At 35.4% G+C, this 23627-nt stretch overlaps 1 pseudogene across 1 annotated transcript in view; it reads left to right on the top strand.

The window, feature by feature from the left end:
* LOC143252619 (ecdysone receptor-like) overlaps positions 1-23627 on the top strand; it is a 144861-nt pseudogene that overhangs the window by 106518 nt on the left and 14716 nt on the right. Inside the window, exon 3 of the transcript XR_013029077.1 lies at positions 22148-22324. The product of XR_013029077.1 is annotated as an ecdysone receptor-like (transcript). The remainder of the gene's footprint in view (positions 1-22147; positions 22325-23627) is intronic.

Raw genomic sequence — 23627 nt, 5'->3', positions numbered from 1 at the left:
ATTTATATGCTAAAATCAGGGGTTGATTCCCCTCGGTGGGCTCAGCAGATAGCCCGATGTAGCTTTGCTATAAGAAAACACACACTTGAAGGCTGCAGACTCCTTATCAAGAGGTGTGTTAAATTGTTTCATAAGACCCAATTTTATGTGCAGTGGTGGGAACAACACCTTCAGATAAGTCTATGTATTCACTTAGGCAACTAGAACTAAACTGAAATGGTGAGTGGTGAGCCCTTGTATATATATTACTATGGAAAGTTCTACAACATTCTAAAAAATTCTTGTAAGTTCGAGAAAATTCTCTATCGGCTGCTCAGCACTGAATCTACTTGGAATTTTCTGGAAAATGGGTAAATTTGAAAATTTCATTACCCAGGTCACAAAAGCAAAGTTTGAAGAGAAAAATAGGTCTTTTCCATTCACTTTAGACATAAGCAATTGGGAAATAACACTTTCTGCCCAGGAACAAGAAAAAGTAAACATTTTGTTACATAGTGTAATTAGTGTCCATAGCTCATGAAATATACCAAGTCACGTTTTACGTTTTGTTTTGTATTTATACAAGTACCGTGTCATTTTCAGTGAAAACATAAAAGAAACAAAGAGCGGTTCAGGAATTTTTTGGTTTTGAATTTCGCGCAAAGCTACTCGAGGGCTATCTGCGATAGCCGCCCCTAATTTAACAGTGTAAGACTAGAGGGAAGGCAGCTAGTCATCACCACCCACCGCCAACTCTTGGGCTACTCTTTTACCAACGATTGACCGTCACATTATAACACCCCCACGGCTGAAAGGGCGAGCATGTTTGGTGCGACGGGGATTCGAACCTGCAACCCTCAGATTACGAGTCGAACGCCTTCTCCCACCTGGCCATGCCGGGCCCTTTAGGAATATTAGATTTATTACTGGATATTTATTTGTCGAGTTGTTTAATATTTTCGTATAAAAAGGCGTATTCCTTGTGTAACTTTTTTTCGATGAAAGCCAGTGTTAATCGATAACTGCATTCTTCGTTTCATTTTTGTTTTTCTTTTTTGTATAATTGAATTTCGTGTAAAGACGCTGGAGGACTGTCTGTGGGGATTGTGGTTACTAATTTTGAAGCTATAAACTGGAGAGAAGGCAACACTACCCCCTACCCAACTCTTTACCAACGAAAAGTGGGGGTTGCCGTCATGTTATCACGTCCACAAGGTTGGAAAGGCGATAATTTCGGTGAAGAAATTCGAACCCGCGATCCGCAGATTGCGAGTCGAGCGCCTTAATCACCACATAACACGATGGGAACCACTTCAAGTGGCACAGCGATATATCTGCGGACTTATGTTGTAAAAGCACCTTAGTCTAATCCGAATAAGATCTTATAAATTTGAGTCCAGAAAAAACAAAAAAAAACAAACTCGAATACATTTCTTGAAATGTTGGAACTAGTTATGCTAGACAGAGGCATATTCTATAAAAAAAACTGTAACAATTTTGGTTATTTTATACATATTTATGAATTGAAGTTTCCTTTTTCTTTCATTTTATGAAAGGTTGTTCTGCTAGTAAAAGAATGTTCATGCAAAAACAATGAGGCTCTTAGTTAAGTCTGATAAAAACTCACTTGATGGAAAAATAAAAGTAACAATTTTTAAAAATAAAAAATAAAATTTTATACCGCGCTAAGGAGGATGTGGAAATATTTTCTATATTTTTAGACTATATAAATTTATAGTGGCATATATTCTACTTTAATTTGATTTAAATAGTTGGCCATAAAAAAAATATATGGTGTCACTATTATGTACTTTATTACCAGTTAGTCTTTATAGTTTTACTAATATATATGCTGTGAATGTTAAGATGTATCTGGAATTATTGACACGTGATGGACATGAATTAGTCCTGTGTATTAAAGTAACTACGCTAATGGGTTTTGTAAAATATCTGCAAACTTGACTCGTCACTTTAGGGTATGTGATCTCTCTTTCCTAAGATAAATATTCACAGATACAAATTTTTAAACGATGGAGAGTCAACTTTCTTGTACGTTCTTTCTAACGTTCACTTTCTTATAATTAAGACACAGATGAAATAGTCACTGGTAGGTCAAACATGGGCTATAGCATGTAACTCCCCCTCTACCCCAAAAGAAGAAGTTCAGAAGTCGCTTTCAGTAATCTCTTGTCAGTTAAAAATGGGACCTTTTACCCCCGCTGACACGTTGCTCCTTGACTTTCTGAAAATCCTGAATCCGCCAGTGACAGACGTTCTTCGAAAAAAAAAAATGATTTTAACAACATCGCTAGAGGGCCATTACCAAGAAGCAAGAGAAGCGAAAGAACATGATTTCTGGGGAAATTAAAGGCTCTAAATACTAATGTGTCGAACTTAATTGTTTCTAATAAGTGTAAACAAGTGTCCCTATATTCGCTTGTGATACTTGCTGAACATGACGATGACCGAAGAAGGGAGGCCCGGCATGGCCTAGCGCGTTAAGGCGTGCGCTTCGTAATCTGAGGGTCGCGGGTTCGCGCCCGAGTCGCGCCAAACATGCTCGCCCTCCCAGCCGTGGGGGCGTTATAAAGTGGGGTCAATCCCACTATTCGTTGGTAAAAGAGTAGCCCAAGAGTTGGCGGTGGGTGGTGATGACTAGCTGCCTTCCCTCTAGTCTTACACTGCTAAATTAGGGACGGCTAGCACAGATAGCCCTCGAGTAGCTTTGTGCGAAATTCCAAAAACAAACAACAAAACCGAAGAAGGTTGAAACATTGTTCGCTCCTCTACTAGTGCTTTCTCTGCCCATACCAGCCGTTTTTAAACACATAATACTTGCCGACTGTTATTTAGGTTAAATCAACACATAATAATTTAGTAGATGTGAGCCTGAAGTCAGATAATAACAAAAATCAAAAACAAAACTGCAACTGTATCTCCCCGCTCGTCCTGTTCCAAGTGATACAGTTATAAATTTATAAAGTAATAACAAAATAGCACCTTTACATAGTTCTTGATCGTCTAGGCGAGAAGTTGTTTTAAAATAAAAATGTTGTAGACGGTCTCTTTAAGAGGTACACAATACTGGTAGGCTTGGCTTGAGATATTATTTGCTTTATAAATGCGTATAAAACCAAAATATTTCACTTAGTCCTACCTTCGTTAGCATAGACACATAAGTCCTCACACACACATACATACATATACAGTCTTTCATCCATTTTCAAACTGGTTCAACTGGTCTAACCAGACGACCGTGAAAAACCTATGTTCCGTATCGAGTTAGTGCTACAGCTTGTAAATGACGTAACTGATTTTTAAATGTCACGTTACTTTCGAAATGGTTAAGAAACGCCACTTTCGTTCACGTTTTTTGCATCTCATGTTTTGTTATTCGACTCTTCTTATTACTAATCCCAGTTTCTCTTTCCTCAGTGACTATATTGGTTTTACGTTTGTAACTTTTCTATATTTTTGTTAAAATTCGTTATTAGTTATCCCTGATTGCTCATTGTTTTACTCTAGATTGTTCTGCGCTTGTGAATTATTTAATGTGTTTTTTATTGATTGGATTCATTACCGAGTTCTCGATTTCTTTAAAAAAATCTTTGATTTTTATTGTTTTCTTTAATACCTGATCTAGTTTAGTTTTGTGGATATCTGATATCCCTGAGCTCTTTGACTACTCAGTGACCCATACTTTATAGTCTTTCTGATATCTGATACCCTGAGCTCTCGGACTATTTATTTACCTGTGATTTTGTTACGTTTTATGGATCTTATCTCCGATCTTTTGTATTGTTGGCCTTCGTTTCTCTTGACTGCTCACTTCTTTGAACTGTGTCTATTGACTAATATACAATTTAGTTTCCTTGACAGCTGATATTCTTTGACTGCTGATTTATCTTTGGTATATAATTACTGGCTGAATTAGTAATAATTTGTTGTCTCTTATTACTTTGTTAATTTTTTCTGCTATTTATATCCTTTATTAGTGTACATAATTTAATATTTCCGACTTATATAAATTAATAACAATAACACGGTCTGAGTTACTTATCTTTCTTATTCTGTTAGTTATATATATTGTTTAAATGATTTTTTAAGTATAAAAGTAACACAGGAACAACCACCAATCTTTCTTATTCTATTAGTTACTGTTTGTAATGAATTTTGGTAATAACAGTATCACTACCTCAACAACGTGTATTGCTCGTACTATTGGTTATAGTTTTTAATATATTTGGTTAATGACAGTTGCACGGGCGCTGTTTCTAACTTGCTTACTCTGTTTATTACAGTTTTAAATTAATGTTTAAATTTGGCTAGCTTAAAATATTTAGGTTAGCACTGACATGTTTGTGACAGTTTGAGATATAATTTAAGCTGTGTCGAGTTAGTAGCAGTATGTTTCTCACATTGCAACAAATAAATTAATATTTATGAAGAGACAAAACAATAATTCATAAAATAATACAAGACCTGACCATGTTAAACCTAATAAGAGGAACACAACATGCCACGTTCGACACAACTCTTACTTTTGAGGTGTTTATAGAAAGCAACAAATCTCGTTAAACCTTTTTCTTGCTACTATGTGGCCCGGCATGGCCTAGCACGTAAGGCGTGCGACTCGTAATCCGAGGGTCGCGCTAAACATGCTCGCCCTCCCAGCCGTGGGGGTGTATAATGTGACGGTCAATCCCACTATTCGTTGGTAAAAGAGTAGCCCAAGAGTTGGCGGTGGGTGGTGATGACTAGCTGCCTTCCCTCTAGTCTTACACTGCTAAATTAGGGACGGCTAGCACAGATAGCCCTCGAGTAGCTTTGTGCGAAATTCCAAAAAACAAACAAACAAACTGTTACGCTTACGCATCTAAGACTCCGAAGTACGGATAGCGATTTTAACTGTAATGGATTTACTGTTACACGTTTATGTTCAATACCTACGTTCGTTTCAGTTTGATGCATGTGACATATATTGTTGGATGTGTATTACGGAGGCCCCGCTTATTCTCTTAAGTTGTAGAAGATTTTGAAAGCAAGAATCAACAATATAGGTTTTTCCGAAAACACTAGCGTGTCTTCGAATATTGTTGAACATTCGGAATCTTGGCTAATGAGTATGAATAAATGATAAATTTATCATTGTAACTTGTTAACGTTTTTTTACTTTAGTTTAGTAAGGGCTAAACTTTACCGTACTTGATACTATGAATAAATAAGTTTATAATGTTATTTTTTGACCTAACGTTAGATATATTTTTTAAAGTTTGATATGTTTTCAGTTTATTGTTTTACAAAATGTCTGCTAAAAAAAAAATACATGTACATCCGCCTTTTGTTTACGGGGCCTGGCATGGCCTAGCGCGTAAGGCGTGCGACTCGAGATCCGAGGGTCGCGGGTTCGCGCCCGCATCGCGCCAAACATGCTCGCCCTCCCAGCCGTGGGGGCGTTACAATGTGATGGTCAATCCCACTATTCGTTGGTAAAAGAGTAGCCCAAGAGTTGGCGGTGGGTGGTGATGACTAGCTGCCTTCCCTCTAGTCTTACACTGCTAAATTAGGGACGGCTAGCACAGATAGCCCTCGAGTAGCTTTGTGCGAAATTCCAAAACAAACAAACAAACAAACTTTTGTTTACATCCACTGAAATACAGTGTCATTTTCATGACAGACGAGAAGATAGTAATATTATAATAGATAATCTGCGCTAGCCACCTTTAATTTCAACCGATAGTTTAAAGACAATTTACGTTGTCAACGTAGCCTACTCTAATCGAATAGTGATGTGTGACACTTACTTATATAACACAATATTGTCCTTAAATTGCGTGGCGTAAGTTTGCGAAAACAGGACATGAAATACGGACTCCTGGATTCACAGTTAAAAACGCTAGCCATTAATCCACGCAATTAGCGAAAACAATGCAAATGCAACGTGTGAATGTGAAACGGTGAGATTTGATATTATTTGTTTGAATTGCTTATCAAAGTTTCGGATAGCGAACTTGTGTGAAATATCGGTTGATGAATACAAGTTTAACCATTTTGACAAACGTCAGACGATTTCCTTCACCTCTAATTAAACAGCGCATGTCAATAAACGAATTCGTACGCAGCAAAATTTCTGATATACTAAAAAGATAGTTTTCTAATCTCGTTTCTCCATGTTTTCCTGATATACAGAAAACAGAGTTCCATATTACTGCTTCTCTTTTCCTTCTGAAATGCTAAAAAGATAGCTTCATATTAACATTTCTCTTTCTTCTTAGAAACCGAAAACATAACACCATGTAACAAAATGTTTACTTTTTCTTGTTCCTGGACAGAAAATGTTATTTCCCAATTGCTTATGCCAAAAGTAATTGGAAAAGAACTTAAAACTTTGCTTTTGTAACCTGGGTAATGAAATGTTTAAATGTACCCATTTTCCAGAACATTTCAGGTAGATTCAGTGCTGAGTAGCTGATAGAGAATTTTCTCTAACTTACACGAATTTTCAAGAACTTTCTTGAATGCTGTAGAACTTACAAGAATTTTCTAGAACTTTCCATAGTAATATATATACAGGGGCTCACCACTCACCACTTCAGTTTAGTTCTAGCTGCCTAAGTGAACATATAGATCTATCCAAGGAGGCTTTACCAAGTTTACCTGCTATCTTTGCCCTTTGGGACAGCAGAAACACTGTAGTGCACTACAACAGGAAGCACTGGCCACCACGAACCGAGTTCTCTGTGGGGAGGCACAATGTTAAGTGTGGTCCACTAGCGGACCTTCAGAAGGTGTTGTTCCCACCATTGCACATAAAATTGGGTCTTACGAAACAATTTGTCACAGCTCTTGATTAGGAGTCTACAGCCTTCAAGCACCTTCGAGACTTCTTCCCTAAGCTGCCTGAGGCAAAGGTCAAAGCTGTTGTCTTCATTCGACCACAAATAAAGAAGATCTTGGAGTGCACAGAATTCCCCAAGAAGCTCATTGAGAAGAGAAAAAAAGCTTGGGGCAGCTTTGTCGCAGTAGTTCGGGGCTTCTTGGGTAATTACAAGGCCGAAAATTATATGGAACTGGTTGTGTCTCTGGGGAAGTACTACGGCAAAATGAGCTGCAGGATGCCCCTGAAAGTCCATATCCTTGACGGTCATCTTGATAAATTCAAGAAGAACATGGGAGCATACTCAGAGGAGCAAGGCGAGCCCTTCCACCAAGATATACTGGACTTTGAATGCCGCTACCAAGGGGCGTATAACGAAAACATAATGGAAGACTGTATTTGGGGGCTGATACGTGAAAGTGATTTACATTACAGTAGCAAATTTCGAAAAAATACTCACTTCTAAACATCCTTGAATAACTTTAGTATAAATACATGTAAATCTTGATTCATGTGTTTGTTTTATTCAGACCTTGTGTGAATGAAAATGTGCAAATTTGCCCGTTTTTATATAGAAAATAGGCTAATTTCTAAATTTCAATATCCAGGTCACAAAAGCAAAGTTTGAAGGAAATAATGGCCATTTTCTGTACTCTTACAACATAAGTAATTAATAAATAATACAGACTATCTAGGAACATAATTTGTGTAACATAGTATGCTCGGATTTCTCTCTTTCTTTCTACTTTATATTTATTGTACATCTGTCAAATACTGTTAACCCTAAACAGTATCTGCCTGTTTTTCCGTTAACTTCTAAGCTGTGATACATGCCACCTCCGAGGGGTGTTGCGTATCGTCAACAACAAAATATCGAAGTGTGTAAGAAAGTGTTATTTTCGTTACGTGTGTTTTATTTATACTTCGTAGGACTTGCACCCTTTGAGGGTGATTTACCAACAAAAGCATTAGACAACTGTTTAATTCCTCAGTGTTAACAAGGTTATTTCTAACCTTAGGCTTTAGGGACTACAACCTGTTAGTCAGTCTGTAAGGAGACACAAATATATTGAGAGAAATAGATACGGTAGGTGCTTGAATAAGGAAGCATATTATACTTGTATAATAACAGGATAAATAAAAAAATGGGAATTTAAAAACCTGCAAATAGATGTAGCGTAAAAAGTAAGGCACTAAGGCTGGAGTTACTGTAGACATTATTTACTCAAATTACAAACCCTTATTTTGGCTCTACGCTCTTACCTAGAATTACATTTGGTGGTCTTAAAATTGTAGTTTAAGTAAATAATGTCTACTGTATCTCTGTCTTGGTTTCCTTACTTTTTTACGATCCCTGTTTGCAGACCTCTAGTGGCACAGCAGAATGCCTGGGGACTTACAGCGCTAGAAACTTAATGATTAACTTCAAACAAACGGACCTGTTTTCAGGTTTTCAAATTCCTAGTTTTTTACTTATCTTCTTTGCTAGATTTTTTATGCTTAACACTGGGCAAAGGATCACTTGACATGGTAGCTAACTTTATACATTGTAATGATAATAAACATAGCTAGTAGCTAGCAGATACGGTTCATGATAATTTATTGTAGCTACTGGTTAGTTGATCACATTTGTTCTGTAGCTGTAGCTGAATATTGTAATAGAGTTGTATTTGTGAATATAGTTAGCATTTACAGTTTTTGTGTTACTGAATTCTCTCTATGTCAAATGCGTAGCAATGGTAGATAAATGCCTGGACTAAGCCCCAGCCTCCACTAAACGCATATACAATTTTACCAGTAGAAAAGTAACCTTTTCAAATAAAACATATATGTCTAAAACATCGCTTCGAATAAATCTTTGTATCTTTTAAAGTAATTATTTCTGTGATTGGTGTGATAAATTTTAATATTATATGTCTTGTTGCTTTTTTTCTTTTATTTCTTCATTTCATACATAAAATAAGGATTGGATCCCTAAAGACTCTGATTGTATAATGAACAAAGCATTGAGTATCAACATGTAACAGTCACCTAATGTTCTATCTATGTATATTTCTTATTCACTAATAATTTCTCTTTTACTCTGTACTTAGGCTTTAAAAAGGAAATCATGTATTTGTAAAAATTCTCACTTCAGAGGGTAATGATAACGTCATTTGCACTAGAACTATGAAAAAGGAAAAGAAACAAACCTCCGAGGCTTATTTAGTTATTCAGTATTCGACGAAAGATTTCGGTGTAAAATACCAAGCCATCTTTTTTGTACGCTGATAAGAAAATAATACTAAGAATAATTACAAATGGGCCGTTTTTAGCACATTTCTTTCCCTTCTAAGTCTAACATGTGTTGTTCTTTGTGAATTTTTACGTGTACAGCCTTAGCAATTAATAGTAAATGTTTTAAACAACCTCCTTAACTGAATATTTACAGTTTAAGTAAATGTTTCAAACAACCTCCTTAACTGAATATTTACAGCTTAAGTAAATGTTTTAAACAACCCTCTGAACTGAATCTGTACAGCTTAAGTAAATGTTTTAAACAACCTTCTGAACTGAATCTGTACAGCTTAAGTAAATGTTTTAAACAACCATCTGAACTGAAACTTTACAGCTTAAGTAAATGTTTTAAACAACCCTCTGAACTGAATCTCTTCAGCTTAAGTAAACGTTTTAAACAACAACCATCTGAACTGAAACTTTACAGCTTAAGTAAATGTTTTAAACAACCCTCTGAACTGAATCTCTTCAGCTTAAGTAAACGTTTTAAACAACAACCCTCTTAACTGAAAATCTACATTTTAAGTAAATGTTTTGAACAACCCTCTGAACTGAATTTTTACAGCTTAAATAAATGTTTCAAACCACCTTCTGAACTGAATATTTACAGCTTAAGTACATGTTTTAAACGACCTTCTGAACTGAATCTTTACAGCTTAAGTAAATGTTTTAAACAACCCTAGAAACTAAATCTTTACAGCTTAAGTAAATGTTTTAAAGAACCCACTGCACTTATATCTTTACAGTTTAAGTAAATGTTTTAAACATCCTTCTGAACTGAGTATTTACAGCTTAAGTAAATGTTTTAAACAACTTTTTGAACTGAATCTTTACAGCTTAAGTAAATGTTTTAAACAACTTTTTGAACTGAATCTTTACAGCTTAAGTAAATGTTTTAAACATCCTTCTGAACTGAGTATTTACAGCTTAAGTAAATGTTTTAAACAACTTTTTGAACTGAATCTTTACAGCTTAAGTAAATGTTTTAAACAACCCTCTGAACTGAATCTGTATATCTTAAGTAAATGTTTTAAACAACCCTCTGAACTGAATCTTTACAGCTTAAATGAATGTTTTGAACAACCCTCTGAACTGAATCTTTACAGCTTAAGTAAATGTTTTAAACAATCCCAAGAACTGAATCTCTACAGCGTAAGTAAATGTTTTAAACAACCTTCTGAACTGAATTTTTACAGCTTAAGTAAATGTTTTAAACAACCTTCAGAATTGAATCTTTACAGCTTAAGTAAATGTTTTAAACAACCCTGTGCATTGAACCTTTACAGATTAAGTGAATGTTTTAAAGAACCCTCTGAACTGAATCTATACAGCTTAAGTAAATGTTTTAAACAACCCTAAGAACTGAATCTCTACAGCTTAAGTAAATGTTTCAAACACCCTTCTGAATTGAATATTTACAGCTCAAGTAAATGTTTTAAACAACCCTCTGAACTAAATCTTTAGAGCTTAAGTAAATGTTTTAAAGAACCCACTGCACTTCTATCTTTACAGTTTAAGTAAATGTTTTAAACAACCCTTTCAACTGAATCTTTACAGCTTTAGTAAATGTTTTAAACAACTTTTTGAACTGAATCTTTACAGCTTAAGTAAATGTTTTAAACACCCTTCTGAATTGAATATTTACAGCTTAAGTAAATGTTTTAAACAACCCTCTGAACTAAATCTTTAGAGCTTAAGTAAATGTTTTAAATAACCCTCTGAACTGAATCTTTACAGCTTAAGTAAATGTTTTGAACAACCCTCTGAACTGAATCTTTACAGCTTAAATGAATGTTTTGAACAACCCTCTGAACTGAATCTTTACAGCTTAAGTAAATGTTTTAAACAACCCTCTCAACTGAATCTTTACAGCTTTAGTAAATGTTTTAAACATCCTTCTGAACTGAGTATTTACAGCGTAAGTAAATGTTTTAAACAACTTTTTGAGCTGAATCTTTACAGCTTAAGTAAATGTTTTAAACAACCCTCTGAACTGAATCTGTATATCTTAAGTAAATGTTTTAAACAACCCTCTGAACTGAATCTTTACAGCTTAAGTGAATGTTTTGAACAACCCTCTGAACTGAATCTTTAGAGCTTAAGTAAATGTTTTAAACAATCCCAAGAACTGAATCTCTACAGCGTAAGTAAATGTTTTAAACAACCTTCTGAACTGAATCTTTACAGCTTAAGTAAATGTTTTAAACAATCTTCTGAACTGAATTTTTACAGCTTAAGGTGCTTTTTGCCGAAACGTTCGATTAGTCCAATTCCCTGCGATTCCTGTTAAGAAAAGGTGTCGTGTTTCTCTATGAGTTGACAAACAACGATTCATAAGCGTAATAAAGAGATTTATGTTGGCGGGAAGATACTGTATGTTACGGCAAAGCATTATTCTGTCTTTCTGATCATAACATTTGATCTTTGTATAACTAAACAATGTGTCAAGTGAATGCGCCAAGTGGTCAGGAAATAGGTCTAAATTTTCTGAAATATAATACAATTCATAAGAAAACCTTGTCACATTGAGTGCGGTCCGACATCGCCAAGTGGTTAAGGCGTTCGACTCGTAATCTTGGGGTCGCAGGTTCGAATCCCCGTCGCATCAAACATGCTTACTCTTTCAGCAGTGGGGGCGTTATAATGTTACGGTCAATCCCACTGTTCGTTGGTAAAAGAGTAGCCCAAGAGTTGGCGGTTGATGGTGATGACTAGTTGCCTTTCCTCTGGTCTTACACTGCTAAACTTGGGACGGCTAGCGCAGATAGCCCTCGAGTAACTTTACGCGAAATTCCAAACAAACCAAACCAGACAAATTTCTTCTTTATTGACTTTTGTAGACTTAAGACGGTTAAACAAGAAGAATTGCCAAATTGAAACTGTCTGGTTGTTTGTCAATTTAAATTCTATTTTTGAGGAATTCATTTGAGTTCGTCTACCGTATTCCTAGAACAGATAGAAGGACATCTCTTTATATGCACATGTGTGTGTGCATATATATATATATATAACACTCTTATTTAACACCATTACAACTATAATACCTTTATTACGAAATCAACCACTTCGAATACAACTATAACACCTTTATTAAGAAATCAAATCAACCACTCCAAATACAATTATCACACCTTTATTAAGAATTTAGTTTGTTTGTTCAGAATTAAGCGCAAAGCTACACAATGGGCTATCTATGCTCTGCCCATCACGAGTATCGAAATTCGCTTTTCAGCGACGTGAGTTCGCAGACATGCCGCTGTACCACTAGGGGGTTTTATTAAGAAATATGTGCGTTTTCTTACAGCAAAATCAAATCAAGCTATCTGCTATGTCAATCGAGGGAATCGAACCCCTGATTTTAGCGTTGTAAATCCGAAGACTTACCGCTATTCCCACGAGGGACACTTTATTAAGAAATTAACCACTCCTAATACAACTAATTATCTCAGAGTAGTTTTTTAACTCTTAAATAAAAAGAAGACTATTGTTTGTGTGGAAACACATCATGTGTAAGACGCCCTCTACTGTGTACTTCAGAGAATTACACCATCTAAACCATCTTGTGGTTAACCTTTATCAATGCTGAAAACATTGCGGAGGTGCTTGTTTTATTTCGTCAGAGAAAACATGTTTGAAGGGGATTTACCCCCTCTTATGTATTCAAATTTAAAACTTTTATCTAAATTAAAAAATAATATGTGTAATTTAAAATTAATCAACATAATAAGTTGGTGAAAAACGTAGAAAATTGTCCAACTAAATGCTGCACTAATTTTAATTAATGTATGAGTAAACCTTGGGTAACGTGCTTTCTTTGTAAGGCTCAAATATAAAATCATTTTCTTTAAAGAAGTGTAATTGTAATATCAAGGAAAAAGAAATTTAAAAAGACCACTGGTTGAATTTTAAGGGAATTTTTAAGTAGTAGGTGAATCGAACAGTGATGATTTTGTTTTAATTTTTAATTTAAAACTGACATTTATAATAAAATTGAGTAACTTTTAATACGGATCTGGTGATAAAAGTGAGTGAAAAATTTTGGGAACAATCGTGAAGCTACGAGCAGTCTGTTTCAGTAAAATTTAAAAGATGTTTCACCACGTGTTTGTTTGTTTTGAATTTTGCGAAAAACTACACGAGGGTTATCTGCTCTAGCCATCCCTAATTTAGCAGTGTAAGACTAGAGGGAAGGCAGCTAGTCATCACCACCCATCGTCAACGCTTGGACTATTCTTTTGTCAACGAATAGTGGGAATGACTCTCACATTATAACGTCCCCAGGGCTGGAAAGGCGAGCATGTTTAGTGCGACGGGGATTCGAACCCGCGACCCTCAAATTATGAGTCAAGTCCCTTAACCACCAAGTAAAGTGGGGCCTTCAGAGACTGCACATATTATTTTCAAGGCTTTGGATAAGATTTTTGTAGTGTGAGGAGACATAAGTGGCCCACTACAGACTTTCATTGAAACATCTTGGCATTATTATAGATTGTACTATTAGTAATATACTTTACAACTATAACAGCTTCATGGAAGCTATTTTCTTATATTTTTCCCTAGATAATATTTACTTAATATATTTATTTTTTATTGAAATGTGTGTTGTTGTTTTCTGAATTGTTACTCCAAAAATGTGTGGGATGAAAACCCTCCAGGCCTCTGTTTCTGTATGGCCTTGTTTTTGGTTTAGTTTGGTTGTTACTTAACACAAAGCTACATAATGGGCAATCTGTGCTCTGCCCAAAACAGGTGTCGACACCCAATTTTTTGTGTCATAAGTCTGCAGACTTGCCGCTGAGCTAGTTAGAGTCACGGCCATATTAAAAAACAACAAAAAATTGTTTTTCTGTAATCAAGGTTGCCGTCTAACCTCCACACAAAATTGTTCAGGGTTTGTTACTAAGCGCAGAGTGGAACAATGAACTACGTGTGTTGTGCCCACCCTAAGGTGAGAACTCTGAATTTTAGTGTTATAAACCCTCAAGCTCACTGAGCCAGCGGGTGGCTCCAGAAGAGTAATGAATCAAGTTTAGTGCTACTCCTGGGCGTATTTTGTTTTCATGATGAGAACTTTCGGAGCTAAATGGTTATAATATAGAAGTACACATGCTTTACTCTAATAGATGTCCACGTAAGTGTTTGAACAGTAGCATTTCGCGTTTACAATAATATAACATGGTGAAAGTTACGTTAGAGACAACATCTCTCGTTCGGTACCGCCACATACTAGATATGAACCACAAGCACTATCTTTTAGCTCTTTAATTTCGTTAACTAATAGCCGCACTACATTTTAGTTCTGTTCTTTATTACATTCATCAAAGAGCAGAATACAACACCTCCAGTTAGCTTTTCTGGGAATGAATATAACGAACTTTCTTGAGGTGGCTTGCCAGATGTCCTCCTATTGGTCAGCCTTGAATGATACTGTATTAGTGGGGTTCGGTCAGATTCTTACCGATGTCTCATAACCAAATAATTAAGCATCATATACACAGTGTGTTGATAACCACTACCAGGGTAAAGGAAACCAAATAGTATGTTCAGTATTTTAATAGTTTCTCAACAACTCTTAAGACGTTGTTTTAGTGGCCTAATTCTTGTGGTATCAGAGGGTCTTGGACCTGAAATATCTTACTACCAAACAAACTTAGTGATTTCGGCTTTTGGTGCATTTACTCTGTTATTTGATTAAAAGTAGCCTTTTTCCAATGGCGTCGCTAGATATCCTGAAAGTCTCCCGCTGGTACAGCGGTGCGTATTTGGATTTACAACGTTAAAATCAAGGGTTCGATTCCCCTCGGTGGATACAGCAAATAGTTCAGTGTGACTTTGCTATAAAAGAACGCACACACACGCATATCTTAAAACGTTCGGAGTTTGGTCCCATACGCTTGGGTGTTTGAGGCGTTTCAAAACGATATCGATTAAGGTTTCTCTATTTTTTTTTTTTTTCAAGACAGCACCCGGGAATTTGAGGCACTGTCGAATAGAATAGGATCATCCCCCACTCCCAGTACCAGGGCCTAACGACGCTTCTGACCAGTTGCTTTCCATTTAATTCACTTTTACCGTTAGGACATCGATAACTCTTCGGATTTAAAACGCTAAAATTAGGGGTTCGATTCTCCTCGGTGAACACAGCAGATAGCCCGATGTGGCTTTGCTGTGAGAAATATATACACACAAAAACTCCATTTAATTTACAGCTCAAAATTGAGGATTGAACTAAAGAGTCTGGTTTGACCGTTTAACCATTTAAGTACGTAAGGTGCCATTTTGGATAACAAATATGCAGGATAATTTTTAATGAAATTTGATTAAAAAACTTATAACTGCAGTAACAGAAGCACACTTGCATGTATTGTACTGTTTTTTTTGTTTTTTTTAAGCAAAGTCACAAATGAGCTATCTGCTATATCCACTCCGAATTTTAGTGTTGAAAACCCATAACTTATTGCTGTCTCAACGGGATAATAACGGTTTGCTATGTCCTCTTCGGATTTTAACGTTCTAAGTCCATTATCTTACCGCTGTTTTCAACATACAGGATTATAAATAATAACAAAGCTACTCATTGGGCCATCTGTGCTGTGGCCAGCTGCCACAGGCGTCGAAACCCGGTTTCTAGTGTTGTAAGCTCTTTTACTTACCGCTGTGCTACGAGAGGCCCACAACATGTAAATAAACACTAGTACAAGAAGTTCGCACATAATTCTTGATTGCCGTGAAAAACACAGCAACCTTACATATACGATGCACATACAACATTTGAAAATCAAATGATATATAACCTTATTCATGCAATAAACAGAAATCTAAGGACTTATAACGCTAAAACTCGAGTTTCGATACCTTTGGTGGACATGAAAATAGTCAGCCCATTGTGTAGCTTTATGATTCGTAATACTATACAACAGCAACAAAGATTAAACAGAATTGTTTACTATTTATTTAGCTTTTGTACCAATCATTAAAAAAATAATTAGAAAAAGTTGTACATGTAATTTGATATATTTGTATTTGTTTATGTAGTAAACCTTTTGTGTGAGGTGTAATGGATATTACATCTTTTTTTCTTTTCCTTTTACCATGGGTATAAAAACTAGGTTTTTAGCGTTATAAGCCTATAAACTTATGTACCGCTGAACCACTGAGTGTTTTTTCATTTGTTTTTAGCTCAGCGGTATGTCTGCGGACTTACAACGCTAAAAACCGGGTTTCAATACCCGTGGTGGGCAGAGCACAGACAACCCATTGTATAGTTTTGTGCTTAATTCAAACAACAACAATATATTTTCTTTTCATTTTACACAGTATGCCTTTGAAACTTGTAACCTTTGCCAAGTACCTTTCACCCGAGGGGAAATCTTTGTAGGAATTAGTGTGAAAACTCGAATTATTTGATGCATTTTGTATAAGATTCTGAAGAGAAAATAAAGGAGCGCCTATTAAACTTTCTTTGTTTTGAATTTCGCGCAAAGCTACTCGAGGGTTATCTACGCTAGCCGTCCCTAATTGAGCAGTGGGAAGGCAACTAATCATCACCACCCACCGCCAACTCTTGGGCTATTCTTTTATCAACGAATAGTTGAATTGACCGTAACATTATAACGCCCCCACGGCTGAAAGGACGAACATGCTTGGTGCGACGGGGATTCGAACCCGCGATCCTCGGATTACAAGTCGAACGCCTTAACCCACCTGTCCTAACGTATATTAAATGTTTGTTTTTGGTATATGATAGGAAATAAATTAAGAGTTGCTTTGTTAGATTTTTGATTTTTTTAAAAATATCAATGGATGATCAGGCTTATTCGTTTACTTCAAGTACTTTTAGTGTATTCATTTTCTACTTCTCTTTTTAATCTATACATTATATAACCCAAATAGTTTCAATGCACCAATATAAAGTTGAAGTGGTTATTTTTGAATACATGTGTTCTTCTTCGTGATTGGTTGATGGATCATCAAGTTAATTACAGGCGATCTTTTCTCGGTGCCAATGAACTTGTTTTCCTGGAACGTAATCACCATCAGGTGGTTATCCGACCTTGACCATACACCCGTATTTTACACGAATAGAGACGCACATTTTTTAGGTGTTTATTAATTTATTTTTGTACGTACATCTACGCTTATAGTTAATTTATATGAAGCCGTAGATCATTTGATAGTTTTGCAGCTGGGAATTATCATAACTGTTATTACTATATTGTGTAACAAACTTCTCTCATGTACTCGTATATGATATGACGTGGAGCTACGATGTTTGTGAGGGTTATTAAAACTATTTAATATATAACAATCAGAGTTATGTTCATTCACTTGTTGTTTATGGCCAAGCTAAAAGAACTTTCAAACAGTTTAGAAGCAACTTTGGCAGAATTACGTTCATATATTGTTGCTCTTCCAAATATTTCTAAGTAACTCAAGTTTTGAAGTTTAATAAACTATAATATTTAATATTTTTAATAATACGAAGTAATATGAAATACAGGGGGAGGAGGACAATTATATGTGGACCAGGGGCGTAGATTTTTTACCCCCGATTGGGGGGGGATGATTTTTGCAACCGCTTATGTGGACTGTTCAATTTGCAAATTGGTAATCTCTGATTACGTGAACCTGAAAGCTGTAAACATGCAGTCACAGTGTAATCTTGTTGCCACAATACTTGCATGTATATTTAGGCCTACTGACTGATACTTATGAACTATCGCTTAGATCGAAAAGCTTAGAAGTATGCCTATATTAAAGATGTACATTTCGGCTACTGAAAAAGCCTACATCTAGGCCTAAGTATGTAATTCGATTGGTAAGAACACGAGAATCACAAGAACAAACACACAATTTGTATGTCTCAGTGATGTCGAGAAACCCACTTGTTGAGAAATTTATATGCAAAAACGGCTCGTTTGGGTTGAGAAAATATTTTACATAGGAGAGCGAACAACAATAATACCGCCCTCTACATTTCGACACACAGTTACACAACCCCTTTCAAACATGTGGTCAGCTTCCGGTCAGTTACCTCTTTTTTTGTGAACCTGACGATGACCGAAGAAGGTCGAAACGTTGTTCGCTCTTCTATGTAAAATATTTTCTCAACCCAAACGAGCTGTTTTTGCATATAAATTTGTATGTCTGTGATGCAATAAAACAATTCAACAGACCAAACTGTAGGGGGAAGGGATGATTGTATGCACCATACCCCCCACCTAAGATGAAGGGGGGTGTATATCCCTCATCCCCCCCAGGATCTACGCCCCTGATGTGGACTATAACTGTTCCTAAGAACTGGAATGAGTGGTTATTTGCCTTTGTGGATATTAGGTTAACTGTGCGCTGTCAAAAATATATTATTGGGTAAAAGCTAGAGTGCTGCCATCTGTTATCTGTAATTTAAATATATAAGAAAAAACCTGTTTAAGCCGGAAATATCAAAATTTTGCAGTATTATCTTAAGATTTCTCTTATAAAAGGCCATCTATATGGCGAAACCTGCGTAATGCGGACGGAACCTCTCACCTACCTCATCTATCAAGTAGGATAATCCTGAGTAAGGCGGAAATAAAAGGTTTTGATGAAATATTAATTTATTGTTTAATTAATAATCTGTTTAAATATTAATAAATTCTCGGACATTTTGTTACAGTAAGTATTGGTTAAATATATTCTGTTCTTTTTCTGCCGTCATTATTTTTGCAGTTAAATTAGATTCATGATTTATAAAAATATATTTGTCTTTAAAGTGAAAAATTCCACTCTTTAAATAATTCTCATGAAAAAATAAATTCCTATCTTCCCTAATTTTAAAATTTAGGGAAAATTTACCATGTGTAATAGGTAAAAGTGAAAATCCACGCTGTGTCAAAAATTTAAGGAAGAATCAACTTCCTGTGGAGTGGGTGTGTGTTTTTCTTATAGCAAAGCCACATCGAGCTGTCTGCTGAGCTCACCGAGGGGAATCGAGTCCCTGATTTTAGCGTTGTGAATTCGTAGATTTACCGCTGTACTAGCGGGGAGCCTGGGGAATGGAAAGCGAATAATAAAGCGTGGATGACAAGTGCTATATTCAAGGAATTTTTTAACAAATTAAACAAAAGAATGGAACAAAGAAATAGGAATATTCTACTTTTCCTAGACTTTGTGTACTTATGTATATTTTGAATGCCTGTTTTTGTACGTATTCTGATGAATATAGCATAAACAGTATAATAACTTTATTCACAAACATCTTACTTCCCTTGAGTCAAGCAAGTATAACGTTCCGCTCAAAAACTATATATAATTAAGGAAATCCGTGTTCACTGTGTCGGTCCCGTGCGATTCCGCCTTAGACAGGTTTTACCATATATATATATATATATATATTTGAGAAGATTAAGTAAGGTAGAATTCAACGTCTGTAATGGTTGTTGTTAAAACTTGTTACTGTTGTAGCGATGTAATCCATAGTCAAGTGTAGTGTAAGGAAGTTACTGTAACATCCTGTTTTAAGTAAACATGTTTACAGTGGTAATGCTTGTAGGTCTTCAATCAGGAAATTTTTTTCATTCTCGAAACAATACTTTTTACCCAGATAACTGTTTAGTTGTAATGTTCTATTTCCAGCTGTTGCACAACAACTTTTCAAACTTACGTTATTAACCACCATAAAATAAATTCACCATGGTTATCTGAACTCTGCAAGAATAAAGATTTGAGGACTTAGTATGTGAAAATGTGACGTTAGAAATTCCATACCCTATTTTTTCTCATTTTTATATAAAAAAAAAAAATGTTTCAGTTATCAAATGTATATGCGCTCTTCACATAATGCATGATTACTCAAGATTCTAGCTACTTATTGTTCTGACTCATTCTACTGAGATAACAACTGGTATATATTCGTAGGAGTTATAAGCTATAACTCTCTAGTTATAATGTTCTATAACAAGAAAGGAAGGCAGTGATGTTTCGAAAGTACAAGTTATCTTATTTTCAAGCTGGAATAACCAGTCAATATTTCAACCAAGACAGTCTGAAGAAAAGATAGATAGGCCCAATAAAAGCAACCGTCTGTCTTATCATGAAAACAAACACAGTGTGTTCCAACAGAGATTGTTCATTGTATCTTTGTACAGTTCTAACTCGGTAACGGTTTGATTCTTACGAACTCTTTTACATAGAATCATTTTGTGATAGATTTCGTGGTCAAACTTCCGTTATTCTGCCAACCATCTTATCACTAAGGAAAATCGGTTCGACCTGAAAATACCACAGAATTAAGGGCGTAGTGAGTTGAGATAGCCGAACAAGAAGACAAAATTCAATGTAGAAGTTAAAATAAAAACAATCAGTTTATTATTAAAGCAACAAAAAGAAAGGCTGGTTGTGTTAGTGACTGGACTATTGCAATGTAATAAGCAAACTTAAAGTTTAAGGAAACTTATTTAAATATGTAGAATTATTGAATGAAATATTAATGTGAATGAAGTTAAATCAACACTATGTGTTGACGCTGGAAATTTTTGGGTGAAAAGATAATAATTTACAGTGAGTTCTGGCATCTTTGAAAAACACTTTTAACTACATCTCAGGACGGCTGGTGTGGGTATTAACACTTTTACCAAAATAAAGTGGGTTTCTCATCATCACGAATTAATTACCTTTATCTGTGTATTTGTTTCACCTTTATAAGTTAGCGTGTTAATTATAAAACTTGAAAACAACATTCAGGAAGTATCTCTGTTTCGTGTGGCAGTCGTGGAGTCGTTACCCCATACACAAGACAAATTAGAACATAATATAACTATCTTAGAATCCATGATCGGATCCAGATTTAGATAATAATCGAAAGCTTAATTTTCCTTTAAGTATTTGAAACAAGCACCCCAATGGCACAGCGGAATGTCTGCTGTCTTATACCGCTAGAAAAGTGTAGCTTTATGTTTAACAATAAATAATCTGAAACAACGCCCTCCAGTGGCTATGAGGTTGTTTTATTTGTTTTTTGAATTTTGCGCAAAGCTACTCGAGAGCTATCTGCGCTAGCCGTCCCTAATTTAGCAGTGTAAGACTGGAGGGAAGGCAGCTTGTTATAATTATAACGCCCCCACGGCTGGGAGAGCGAGCATATTTGGTGTGACCGGGATTCGAACCCGCGACCCTCGGATTACGAGTCGAACGCCTTAACACGCTTAGCCATGCCGGGCCCAATGCTATGAGGTAAGTATTTAGAGTTCTGATGCTAAAATCGGGTTTCGATACCCGTGGTGGGCACAGTTAAAAATAATCCATTATGTAGCTTTACGTTTAATGATAAATCGAAACAGCGAAGGTACCCAGTTGATGAATCGATGCACTTCAGTTATTATAAGTTGTTGTCTTACACTTCATAAGTCTAGTTGAAATTATTTAGAGTTAATTTTAATTGTGTTACATTTGTAAACCCTCTAAAATACAATTCAGCTAAAAAGACTTGATGTAGGAAACACGTACTTACAGATTACGTGAAACAAACTAAATCGTATGATGTTAACTGATACTTTGTTTTTACACAATATTAATGTGAGTTATGGAACTTTAAACGCGAAATGAAATACAATAAAAAATTTAATGAGCTGAAAGTATTAAAGACGGGTTCAACAGAATGTGAAGATATGCACTTTATGCAAGTACACAAAAATGTTCAAGTACGCAATAATAGTATAAAATAATTGTGAGTTGTAAAACTTATAATAATCAATAATAAATTAGTAATATTGTGACTTGAGAGCTTATTGTGCTAAAATTCAGGTTTCAACCTTTTCATGGGATACAGGACAGATTGAAATCTATTAGGCTACTCCTAACGACAAAAACTTTAGTTAATAATGGTACTTGGTGCTGAGATAATGGGTTAAACATGACACGTACGAATGCTCTAATATATTCTTACTAATTATAAAAGTAATGCAAGATGAATTTTTCATGTATTCTGGTCTAGAAATATTAGCAGTTATGTAATTATTAATGTTTTTTTAAAAGTTAAAGAAGAGAGAAGTCCAAGCAGTGTTACAGATGGTTGTTTTGCAGACAATTTTGGATTTTCAAAGAGAAAGACCAAAGGTTCAATTCCCCGATTGCAGGAAGAACTGTGTTTAGTTTGTGGTGATAGAGCATCTGGATATCACTACAATGCTCTAACTTGTGAAGGGTGTAAAGGTAATGCATTTATTATCCTGTAGAATTAGAAGGAAGGAGAGTAACTGTAAGATTATACTGTGTAATATGTAATTAGTCACTGTACAAAAAGTGCATTGAAAATTTAAAAAAAATTGATTCAGAGAGCATAATATTCTTTAAATAAAGTATGTTGATTAAGCATAGATGAGTTTTAAATAAGTTGGTGTTGCTTTATTCTTATAGGCCAGCTTCAAATGGGTTTGTTTTGGAATTTTGTGCAAAGTTACACGAGGGTTATCTGAGCTAGCCATCCCTAATTTAGCAAAAAGCTACTTAATGGGCTATATGTGTTCTGCCCACCACAGGTATCGAAACTTGGTTTTTAGCAGTGTGAGTTTGCAGAAATGCCGCTGTGCCACTGGGGGCTGTATGGTTGCTCTAACGATGATGTTGATTTGAAACAAATCCATAAGCCTATTTTTAAAAATGTGTTTAACAATGGGTTCAGCATGGCCAAGTGCATTAAGTAGCTTTTTGCTTAATTCCAAATAAATAAAATCAATCATACATTAGAGAAAGTGGTATATCGAGTTTTAGAAGTAAACATGAGGCCTTACAATGTAACGTGTAGTTCATCACTAGAAGTGGTAGTGGCCTAATTTATGAATGGCATAAAGTATGTTTTTATACTGGTATGACTTTATGTTCTAGCAGCTTATAGGATGAATCTCACAACTCTTCAGGTAGAGCCTTTAGCTGCCTTTTTATTGTCATTGTAGCTTTTATTGTTATAGTCATGATTATAATGCTCTTGCCAGCTACAATAAGTTTCCTTTCAGTTATGTTCAATGTGAGTAGATCTTCAGGACACTGATGTATGTAGTTTGTAGCATAATGTTCAGTTGTTACAAAATAAGTGTTGACTGTAGGTAACTTTTTTCCAGACTTAACATGCTTTCTTTGCTGGGTTAATACACCCACTTCACATATACAATATTTGGAGCACAAAGATTCTCCTCTCTTATCAGAGATTTTTTGCATGTTTTACTTCCATGGCAACTTAAAAAAATCTTTCCAAGAAATATGTTGATGTAGTTGCATGTGTTTATCTGGAATGATTTTCTTATAGTGACTGTGATCCCATGAAACCATACACTTTTAAGATGCTTCTAGGGATGATAAATTAGAATTATTCTATACACTCTTAGTTCTATAAGAGATTTTGTTTTGTCCTTATATGATAACTGTTTATAACCTTTTCCAAAGCAATTAAAATATTTCAGATATTCTCTGCAAGATGAAAATACAGAATTACTACCATGATACAAAACTTTAGGATATT

This window comes from Tachypleus tridentatus, chromosome 6 (genome assembly GCF_004210375.1).
Source record: "Tachypleus tridentatus isolate NWPU-2018 chromosome 6, ASM421037v1, whole genome shotgun sequence".
In the NCBI taxonomy this organism is placed as follows: Eukaryota; Metazoa; Arthropoda; class Merostomata; order Xiphosura; family Limulidae; genus Tachypleus; species Tachypleus tridentatus.
This window is presented reverse-complemented; position numbering and strand designations above follow the sequence as displayed.